At 39.5% G+C, this 11,887-nt stretch overlaps 1 protein-coding gene across 1 annotated transcript in view; it reads right to left on the minus strand.

The window, feature by feature from the left end:
- The window catches only part of LOC105003301 (olfactory receptor 52B2-like), a 12,591-nt gene extending 3,355 nt beyond the window's left edge, over positions 1 to 9,236 (minus strand). Inside the window, exon 1 of the mRNA XM_010860361.1 lies at positions 9,143 to 9,236. The gene's annotated coding sequence lies outside the window, so the exon portion shown is untranslated. The remainder of the gene's footprint in view (positions 1 to 9,142) is intronic.
- Between the last annotated feature and the right edge of the window lie 2,651 nt (positions 9,237 to 11,887).

Here is an 11,887-nt window from a genome sequence, read left to right on the forward strand (position 1 = left end):
AGGATTCATTTTACTTCTTACTATGGGGTAGTCCCATGACTTCATGGCAAATAGATGCGGAACAATGGAAACAGTGACATACTTTATTTTGACGGGCTCCAAAATCCTTGCTGGACAAGGCAATGGCACCCCACTCCAGTACTCTTGCCTGGAAAATCCCATGGACGGAGGGGCCTGAAGGGCTGCAGTCTATGGGGTCGCTAGGAGTCGGACACGACTGAGCGACTTCACTTTATTTTTTCACTTTCATGCATTGGAGAAGGAAATGGCAACCCACTTCAGTGTTCTTGCCTGGAGAATCCCAGGGACAGGGAGCCTGGTGGGCTGCCGTCTATGGGGTCGCACAGACTCGGACACGACCGAAGCGACTTAGCAGCAGCAGCAGCAGCAAAATGCTTGCAGATGGTGACTGCAGCCATGAAATTAAAAGATGCTTCCTCCTTGGAAGATGAGTTATGACCAACCTAGACAGCATATTAAAAAGCAGAGACATTACTTTGCCAACAAAGGTCTATCTAGTCAAAGCTCTGTTTTTTCTAGTAGTCATGTATGGACGTGAGAGTTGGACTATAAAGAAAGCTGAGCACCGAAGAATTGATGCTTTTGAACTGTGGTGTTGAAGAAGACTCTTGAGAGTCCCTTGGACTGCAAGGAGATCCAACCAGTCCATCCTAAAGGAAGTCAGTCCTATTCAGGACTGACATTGGAAGGACTGACATTGAAGCTGAAACTCCAAGCTGAATTGAACTGAAGTGAACTGATATGGCGGCTCCTTTAGATCCTGGAAAACTTCTGCCAGGACCCACAGGGCATTCTCAGCCTTGACAAGGGAAGGAGGATGTCAACTCCCTCAGGGCCTAAGAACATCTCTCACAAAACCACAAAGCAAGCACAATCCATTCCCAGATGGGAGCCCTATAAGAAAGTCCTATACTTAGGATCTGTGGGCCCTACTAGCCCACTTCCTCTTGGAAAAAATCCCAAAGACACCATTCCCTCTACATCTACAGCCCACACTTCTACCCTTTTAATATATTTTCATGGGCTAAGTGAAGGGGAAGAAGAGGAAGTGGGGGACTCCCCCTGCTCCCATCCTCTAGCCTCAGCCTCTGCTCTGTGTTGGGTTCTCTACAGGCACAGCTGCACCCTTCTTAGCCTCCATCTGCCTGCTCTACTTTTCCTGCCAAGTCCTCCTCCTCATTGCCAAGTTATAACAGGGTATTCCCTCCAGCAAAGGGTAGAAAATCAAAAAACATATAAAGTGTAGCAGGAATCATTAAGAAAAAAAGAAAGCAGAGTGCAAAAGAGTTCAAGAAATTGATTCAAACAACATGTATCGAGTCTCAGTTTTCTTATATGATTTGGGAGTGAATTGATTAATCACTCTGAAACTTCCTTTAAACAGTTTGTAATCCCCTTCCTGATTTATGAGGAGATAAGAGTGAGAGAAAAACACATTTTCCTTGCTTCTCTTTATTCCCACTTGAGCACAGAGATTCATTACCCTGAGGCCAGATTACCCAGTCTCCAATCCTCATACTGCCACACAAAAGCTTTCTGACTTTAAACAAAATACTCAACTTCTCTATGCTTCAGTTTCTTTGTTTCTAAATCAGGGATAATAATTAACATATATAAAGCAATAACATAAGGTACAGTAGTAGCTTAAACACAGTAAATGCCCAGCGTATGTTAAGCACTACTGATATTTTTATCCTTAACCCTCTGGTAACTCTTGGAATCCATTCTTCTCATGGTCCTTTCTGCTGCATTCTTAGTTCTTAATTTCACAATCTGACAAAAAGTCCTTTATCAAATCTTAAAAAGATAAGGTGGGCAGGGACTGAACTAAGGCTATTTGAAAGTAGAATGGTCTTAAGTCTAGAAAAAAAGGCAGTCAGGGGGTGGAGGGCAGCTAAAAGGAGACTGAAGGATTCAGATTTGATCTGATTAGACCAAAGGAAAAAAAAAATCCTTTGCCAATAGCAGACCCAAGCAAAGGAGGTTGAATACAAGACCATTTCTAAATAAATGAGGAATACGACAGCATTGTCTTCTAATCCAACTCCTTGTCCCTCACCTCCACATTTTCACTTTATTCTGGCTCAGGAATGGTGAGCAGGAGAAAGGGAGTGGTGGTGCCTTAGTCCCAGTTCTCAAACTTGATGTCCCCACTGGCCTGCTGCACGGTACTCTCCTGTGCATCCCAAAGTTGTTCTCTGAGAAAAAGTCTGAACACCTCATTTCCACCAAAACTGAGGGGCTTCTGGAAGCATCTCCTCCAGGATGGGCAGTTTAGTGGGACTTTTCAGTATTGGGCTTGAAAGTGAAAGTGAAGTTGCTTAGTCGTGTCCGACTCTTTGCAACCCCATGGACTGTAGCCTACCAGGCTCCTCAGTGGAGGCTGAGCCTCCAGGCTCCCCATGGAATTTTCCAGGCAGGAGTACTGGAGTAGGTTGCCATTGCCTTAGGGAATAAAGACACCTTTTCAAGAGCCCCCTAACTCTTTCTAGGATGTGACTGATCTTGGCTGATGAATTCATGCTACTGATGGAACAGGGCTCTCTTACCTCTTTGTTGTGAAAGAGAGGTTAAAGATGAGGAATAGGCACCCAGCCTCCCTCTACCCAACACTTCTTCAGTCCCTGCTGCTCCAGCTTATCAATTCAGCAGTCAGCACATCCAGAACCTAGGAGATTCCAAAGATGCTCCTATGGTCAGCCTGGGAGAGAACAGGTGGGGATAAGAAGGACTTATGAATTTCTTCTCTGTGCCCCTCAGAGGGCCATGGACCCTGAGCCCCTACAGGGATTGAGAACCTGCTAGTCACAGCTGTGAGGTGTTAATGAGGAATTAGCAGAGATTTGTAATCATCTCCGCTGACTTTCCTGGTCCCCAGGTTTATATGCCCCACACGTTCAGAACCTGGGCAAAGGCAGAGACTGAGCAGAGAGGTCTCTGAAAACCCATTGGACAAGCAGCAGCAAACTCAGATGGAGATGAGCTATGCTCTACAAAAAAGACAAGCCTAGTTGTCATCTAGAAATGGACAAGGATAGTCATTTTGATTTAGCATTGTTTCTGCCTTACCCCTAAAAAGAGACATACCAGCTGAATGGAAAGAGGCTGGGCTTTTGAATCAGGCAGACCTGGCTTGAATAAAATTCCACTGTTAAGTAGCCTTGAAGAAGTTTCTTAGATCTTCTGATCTTGATTTCTTTCCTTTGTGCTGTGGTGGTTGGTGTATCTTCCCAAAGAAGTGGTTGTGAAGATAAAAGTAACAGGAGTAAATCACCCAGTAGGGTGATTTAATTAAGGAAAAATGGCAATGCATTCCAGTACCTTTGCCCGGAAAATCCCATGGACGGAGGAGTCCGGTAGGCTACAGTCCATGGGGTTGCAAAGAGTCAGACACGACTGGGTGACTTCCCTTTCCCTTTCCCTTTTCACTAATATAGCATTACTCAAGGCTATGTGGCTTAGAGTCATCCTGAGGAAAAACTCTGTTGGATCCACATCACTTTTGGACTCTAATAATAAACATCATTAGTTTCATAATGTTTCCCCTCCTCAAAAAAATGCATCCTTCCATTCAGAGGTACATAACTGTAGTACTTGCTAAGTTGCTTCAGTTGTGTCCAACTCTTTGTGACCCTATAGATTGTAGCCTGCCAGGATCCTCTGTCCATGGAATTTTCCAGGCAAGAATACTTGAATGGGTTGTCATGCCCTCCTCCAGGGGATCTTCCCAACCCAGAGATGGAACCAGTGTCTCTTATGTCTCCTGCATGGGCAGGAGGGTTCTTTACCACTAACTCCACCTAGGTAACCCTAATAGAATGAAGTAATAAAAGGCATTTCACAATATCTCATGTACAGTTTATATTTGCTTTTAGTTTGCATAAAATTATTTTGTGTTTATACCATCACAGAAAAAATTCATAGTTTATCAAAAATAAAAAATATATACTACTGTAGCTGTGTTGTTTTTTTTTATTCCAGAAAAGTCATTTCATGTTAGGTCTTTTCCTTGTGGAACATGTTCATACATATTCTAACCTGGAGTGTCTGAAAGCAGTTACTAAGTTATGGCCCAGAAACCATAAATAACAAGCCCACTGTGCAAAGGAGACAGGACTTCTGAGTGAGGAATCCAAACTTCACTACTTGTGAGAGCACCTGCTTTTTCCCCTTTTGTCAATACAACGTAATCTCATATATTTAAGAGTTTAATGATATGGAAGTCCAAATCACAGGACAAGTAAAGCCGGCAAATTTTTCTTTTATAATTGCAACTTGAATATACAAATATTACCAGCATGATAATTATTTTATGTGTGATTTAAATATGAAAGTGATGTGAAGGTAAGTTATGACCAACCTAGACAGCATATTAAAAAGCAGAAACATTTCTTTACCAACAAAGGTCCGTCTAGTCAAGGCTATGGCTTTTCCAGTGGTCATGTATGGATGTGAGAGTTGGAATATAAAGAAAGCTGAGAAGAATTGATGCTTTTGAACTGTGGTGTTGGAGAAGACTCTTGAGACTCCCTTGGATCACAAGGAGATCCAACCAGTCCATCCTAAAGGAGATCAGTCCCGGGTGTTCATTGGAAGGACTGATGTTGAAGCTGAAACTCCAATATTTTGGCCACCTGATGCGAAGTTGGCCGCATCAATTGGCCAACTTCAATTGGCCACCTCAATTCCACCTCATTGGAATTGAGGGCAGGAGGAGAAGGGGACAACAGAGGATGAGATGGTTGGATGGCATCATTGACTCAATGGACATGGGTTTGGGTGGACTCCAGGAGTTGGTGATGGACAGGAAGGTCTGGTGTGCTGCAGTTCATGGGGTCGTGAGGAGTCGGACATGACTGAGTGACTGAACTGAACTGAACTGATGTGAAGGAATAATTATTTTTTTAGCATTCTTGCTGACAAATACAACCAACTTAGACCTGTATGTAAAGCTATGAATGAAGGATACAATATGTAGTTTAGGGTTTAAGCTTGGTGTAAAAATACGTCCTGATAGAAACCTGCCTTCTAAGAAATCTGTATGCAGGTCAAGAAGCAACAGTTAGAATTGGACATGGAACAACAGACTGGTTCCAAATGGGGAAAGGAGTATGTCAAGGCTGTACATTGTCATCCTGCTTATTTAACTTATGTGCAGGGTACATCATGCGAAATGCCAGGCTGGATGAAGTACAAGCTGGAATCAAGATTGCTGGGAGAAATATCAATAACCTCAGATATGCAGATGACACCACCCTTATGGCAGAAGGCAAAGAACTAAAGAGACTCTTGATGAAAGTGAAAGATGAGAGTAAAAACTTGGCTTAAAAAAACACTCAGCATTCAGAAAACTAAGATCATGGCATCCAGCCCCATCACTTCAAGGCAAATAGATGGGGAAAGAGTGGAAACAATGAGGGACTTTATTTTGGGGGGCTCCAAAATCACTGCAGATGGTGACTGCAGCCATGAAATTAGAAGACACTTGCTCCTAGGAAGAAAAGCTATGACCAACCTAGACAGCCAGCATATTAAAAAGAAGAGACATTACTCTGCCAACAAAGGTCTGTCTATGTTTTTCCAGTAGTCATGTATGGATGTGAGAGTTGGACTATAAAGAAAGCTGAGCACTGAAGAATTGATGCTTTTGAACTGTGGTGTTGGAGAAGACTCTTGAGAGGCCCTTGGACTGCAAGGAGATCCAACCAGTCAATCCTAAAGGAAATCAGTCCTGAATATTCATTAGAAGGACTGATGCTGAAGCTGAAACTCCAATTCTTTGCCCACCTGATGTGAAGAACCGACTCATTTGAAAAGACCCTGATGCTGGGAAAGATTGAAGGCTGGAGGAGAAGGGAATGACAGAGGATGAGACGGTTGGATGGCATCACCAGCTCGGGTGGACATGAGTTTGGGCAAGCTCCAGGAGTTGGTGATGGACAGAGAAATCTGGCATGCTGCAGTCCATGTGGCCACAAAGAGTCAGATACGACTGAGAGACTGAACTGACTGATAGAAACAGTGATAGTTATGGGTAAACACACTGGTGTAGCTAGGAAGATTAATGAGCTTAATTACATCAGAATGTAAACCTAAAGGCTTGCTAGGGAAAATAAAAGCTAAACTGAATGATGTGTTTAGATAATCAGAATAAGGAACTGTATAAAACTTACTGTGTTAAATTCAAGGTTATTCTCTTTATTTTGTGATAGATAGTATGGAAGCTGATCAAAAACAAGTTTCTGCCTATGAGGAATGATGGTTATTATAGTGAAAAGCTCTATTAAGATGTTTGAACTATGGAATGAACTTTCATTATTTCTGCAAAAGAAGATGACCTTTTAAAAAATATATATATATTTATTTATTTTAATTGGATGTTAATTACTTTACAATATTGTGGTAATTTTTGTCATACATTGACATGAATAAGCCACGGGTGTACATGTGTCCCCATCCCGAACCCCCTCCAGCCTCCCTCCCCATCCCATCCCTCTGGATTGTCCCAGTGCACCAGCTTTGAGTGCCCTTAGTCTGGTAAGTTCGACTAAGTCGAACTTAGTCTGGTAGTCTATTTCACATATGGTAATATACATGTTTCAATGCTATTTTTTCAAATCACTCTACCCTCGCCTTCTCCCACAGAGTCCAAAAGTCTGTTCTTTATATCTGTGCCTCTTTTGCTGTCTCGCATATAGGATCTTCATTACCATAAGATGACCTTTTGGTCCCATTTCTTAAGGAATTAAATTGGATAGACAGATTTTTTTTAACTTGACTCTCTATGGCAATATTAACATCCTAATGCTTTTATGCAACATACTTTCTAATAGTAGGTAAGTTTTAGAGGCAAATATGGAAGTTAGAAATTTTGGAGGTCAAAATGTCTCCAGAATGTTGTGACATATCCTTAAAGTAACAATAATTTTCAATAAGTTATGAGCTATATATTGCACATTTACAAAGACTGTCACTGAATAATACATTTAATAGAATGTTTTGAATTTTATTTTTTTATCAAAACAAAATCCAACATAAGAAACTCCAGGAACATAGGAAATTCCAGACATTCAGAAATTACTCTTTAAACTGAAAAATCATTTGAATTCAACTGTAAAGTTTAGGATAAATTATTCAAACTGGCTATTAATAAAACTGAAGATAAAATGAAAGCATAGCTTTGCTGGAATAAATAAATAAAAGATAAGCAAATGTAATTATAGTGGTGTCATTGCTTTAAAATTATCTCTGCCATTTTACTTAATAAACCTTTGTCAGATAGATTTTCTGACTATTTATATTAGCAAAATAACTAATCAAACCAACACACAAAATATGATTTAAACAGAAATTATTTCCTAGAAGTAGTATTGTCATCAATCAAACCTGTTAGATAAATTAGCAAAATCAGTGTAAGCTCATTTGATACATTAAAATTTTAAATATTGATATACATGGCATTTGGAGAAGGCAATGGCACCCCACTCCAGTTCTCTTGCCTGGAAAATCCCATGGACAGCGGAGCCTGGTAGGCTGCAGTCTATGGGGTCTCTAAGAGTTGGAGACGACTGAGCGACTTCACTTTCACTTTTCACTTTCATGCATTGGAGAAGGAAATGGCAACCCACTCCAGTGTTCTTGCCTGGAGAATCCCAGGGACGGGGGAGCCCGGTGGCCTTCCGTCTATGGGGTCGCACAGTCAGACACGACTGAAGCAACTTAGCAGCAGCAGCAGCAGCATACATGGCATTGCTTCAAAAGGTATATATCGGCTTTTAATATAAGGCTTTCGGTTTTCACTTATAAATTTCATTTAACTAGAGTTGCAGAATGGCAAAATCTCATGAAATAATTTGTTATCTACATTAGTCACCTCTATGCATTCTTTCAAGAAACAATGTGTACAATTTCTGTAAGTTCTTTATTTTTTTCCTCTGTCTATTCTGGTTTTATGCATTGTAATACATCTTATGCCTTTTGAATATAATAATAAAACAAGGCTTGTATATTCAATACATTTAAAAATTTTCTACTAATTAATTTTATTGTATTTAACAAAAGTATTAATCTACAGTTTGGGGGCATTAAAAAAGTGGTGACTCCTCACTGACATTTTGAGAAGAACTGATCTAGAGGTCTTTCTCTACATGTATCTTCATATATGTACATCCACATTTGTGATTCTGCAGCCAACTGAGCTAGAATTATTGTTCTGTGAATTCTGACTCATTCTTGGTGTGTCCTCCCAAGTTTAGACTTGGAGATAAAACAGTAAAAGCCAGTCTGAATATACAGTCACACCATATTCTTGAACCCAACACTACCAAAAATAAAGCTCACATTTCTATATCCATCTGAGTCCTATGCTTAACTCTCAACTAGGTTGCAAAAGGAAGTAGAAAATGTATGACTGATTTTTAATTTTCAAATACTGATTATAGCATCAAGCTACAGGACTATTCTTCATTTGCTGATACTCCAGGTCAGTTCCCTACATCCACTGAAGGCTAGTTTATAAGCTCCCATATTTCTCACTGCACAACCCCTACAGCCCCTGAGCAATGCATCACCGCTAGGGATGATGCCTCCATCAATTTGCCCTTGCAAATATTTGGAACAAATGGTTTCCCATGCAGGCTTAGACCATCCCTTCTGTCAGGGACATCCAATTCTCCTTATCCTTGAGGTTCACCTTCTTTGTGTTCTTTAAGGCAATCACAGACATGAACTCTCCTTTAAGACAGTTACAGAAATCTTCCAGGAAGCTGTCTTTGACTTCAATTAACTGAGTTTGCTTCTTTATGCTTTCCTAGCACTTTAGCCTAATCATTGTGGTACCTTGTGATACATAAGATTATCTGAGTAAGGTACTTATTTATGTGATTTACTCCTTTTACTAAATTATATGCCTCTTGATTTTAGCAGGTTGTATACTTGCTCAATGTCTCTACTCCCAGTTTATATGTATTTCCTTTCATATAACATGGACTTTGTGAATTCTATTGAAAATATGACATAAACCATTTGTAAATTTAATAATCTAAGTTATTAAAGGTGTCAGGAACACATTTATCAATTCTTACTATTTGTGGAGTGGGCTTCCTATAAAGAATCTGCCTACCAATGTAGGAACTGTGGGTTTGATCTTTGGGTCAGGAAGATCCCCTGGAGGAGGGCATGGTAACTCACTCCAGTATTCTTGCCTGGAAAATCCCATGGACAAGGAGTTTTGGTGGGCTATAGTCTATGGGGTCACAAAAGAGTCAAATATAGCCTAGCAACTAAATAATTTGTAGAGTCCAGTTCTAAATTCTGAGTGTAGGAAGATAAAATAACTAATGCCTCTATTGGCTTACAATGTTGTGCTAGTTTTAGACATCTTTAATATAAGAGATGGGAATTTGCAGAAAGGAATGGATACAGGACAAGGCAACTTATGTGTGAGACAGTCACCTGATAATTTTTGTATAATTATTCTTTTTTCATCCAAACCAAAACATGTAATTTCATTTATGGTCTGACGTGGAATAGAATATTTATAACCAACCTCATCAGAAAGAGACATTAGCAGCTAGGACAGTAAATTTAAACTTAAAGGAAGAGCAAATCAGGGTTTAACCAGTTTTCTCCTCTTATAAACAGTAAAGGGGAGGATTTTAAATTACACTGATGAGCTTGGGTTTGAATAGGATGAGTCTGACATGAGAATGTTAGTGGTAATTAGTGGAAATATTGAACAGCTAACATTAGAATGATGGTTTACAATTTGCAAAGCACACTCACTTACATTTTGCTTTTAATATTGGTACTGACCCTATGAGGTAAGAAAGCACTGAAATTCATCAGAAAGATTACATATGAAAACTAAGATACAGAGTTATCAGCAAAGAGGCCATAAAGTCATAGAAATAAAGAAACTCTCCTGAGAAGGCTAGAAAAGTTATAATAGATAACTAGCTCAAAGATAGAGGGCTGGAGAAGGAAAGGGAAACAGTCACTTCCTTTGTTGTTTTTTCTAGGTCATTAAGCTTCCAAGGGAGCCATTCGTGCATGTCAGTGAATAACCACAGATTCCAGTTCCTACCAGGATGAAAGAAGTATGTATTTTTAAATTATCCCAGCTCAGTCTCTATTTATTTACGTTTCCATCAGTAAATTTTTAAAAATATCATCTCTTGGAAAAATCCATGTTCTCAGTGAGATGTAAATAACCAGAAGAATAAGAGCTCATCTCTTTTGATATCCAACAGCATTTTTAGCAAGCTGGCACAAAAATACAGAATACTCACTTAGTCAACTGTGGCTTAATTGAAGATAAATACAGTTCACAAAAACAATAATGGGCTTTCCAGGCAGCTCCGTGGTAAAGAATCTGCCTGATGATGCAGGAGACCAGGGCTCAATCCCTGAGAGAAGGCAATGGCAACCCACTCCAGTATTCTTGCCTGGGAAGTCCCATGAACAAAAGAACCTGGCAGGGCTGCAGTCCACGGGATCTCAAAAAGTCGAACACAGCTTAGCATACAAAAACAATAAAAACTGCCTCTGATTCTCATAGATAATTTTTTTTTTTACCTTCCTCTGGAGTCTGTTTTCACATGAGTAAGGTATGTTATGTTCATTGGGAATATCAATAGGACTTAGCAGATTCTTTTCTAGCTCCACATTTATGACTCCCTTGCCATGTGCCTTGGAAAAGTCATTTCACTCTAAGAGTTTCAGTTTCCTCTTCTAAAAATAACATCTGGATGATTCCAGTCCCCCAGGATCTGGTCCTGCCCCTAATCCCTCACGCCTTATCCCACCTCACTCTGTTGTGACCACACAGACCTTGTTTTTGGCCTCAGCTCATGTGAAGCTGTTTTCAGCCCCAGGGTCTTTGCATGTACTGCTGTTCTCTCTGCCATTGTCTTTCTCATCAAGTTTCAGTCCATCATTATATTTGGTTTTGTTTTTCTATTGATTATATTACTATTTGAAGGTAACACATTTATTTTCTTGCTCCTTATTTGTTACTCTCCCTGGAAAATAAGCTCCAGAGAAGCAAAGCAGAGCCTCTTCCATATTATTAATCCTGAATGCTTAGGACAAAACTTAAAATATATTCGGTACTAAATAGGCAATTCCCGGTTGAATAGACAATTTTCAAAAAACACATATTGAAAGAACTCCACATCTTTCTTTGATTATAACATGTATCTTCTCGATTCTAATGCTTATGACATTTGGGTGCATCTTACCTTGAATGTATTACTTTACTGTAGTTTTCCCATTTTCATCCCCAAACCTCACCGAAGAAATGTATTTTGCAATTGAGTCTTTTAATGAAGGAAATAGACTCTGTAGATAAGAACTCCACAAGTCTTGCAGCCAATGTTGTTGTTTTTTTGTTTTGTTTTACTTTCATATTGGCTTGAGTTCTCACCTATGTATTGTAGGAAGGTTGTAGGAAGTCCAGCCCTCTTCTCAGATCTCTAGCTATTGTAGGGGGTCATTTTTCCTGAGCACTATCTCTGAAGTTCACTTTATCAGTATATCTTGGAGCCTAAAAGCTACTCTCCCTTCCCCAAAACCATGGCATTGATAAGTATATTCTCTTATTCCTATTATAGCAATGCTGATAGAACTCATTATTTATAACAGACTTGTACTAGAAGGCTTTTGGTGTCTAAGGATTGGACATTTAAAGTGAAATACATAAGCATAACATAGACAATAATTAGAATATATATTATTTAAAATTTCCTAAATCCATCTAATAATCTAATTTAATATTTTCAGTTTTAATCTCTTTTCTTTCAAGTCTTTGTCTGATTTCACATATTTTTCTCTCTCCATAACTGCAAATTTCAATTTCTGAATTGCT

The sequence above is a fragment of the Bison bison genome, unplaced genomic scaffold (genome assembly GCF_000754665.1).
Source record: "Bison bison bison isolate TAMUID 2011002044 unplaced genomic scaffold, Bison_UMD1.0 scf7180017857213, whole genome shotgun sequence".
Classification (NCBI taxonomy): Eukaryota; Metazoa; Chordata; class Mammalia; order Artiodactyla; family Bovidae; genus Bison; species Bison bison.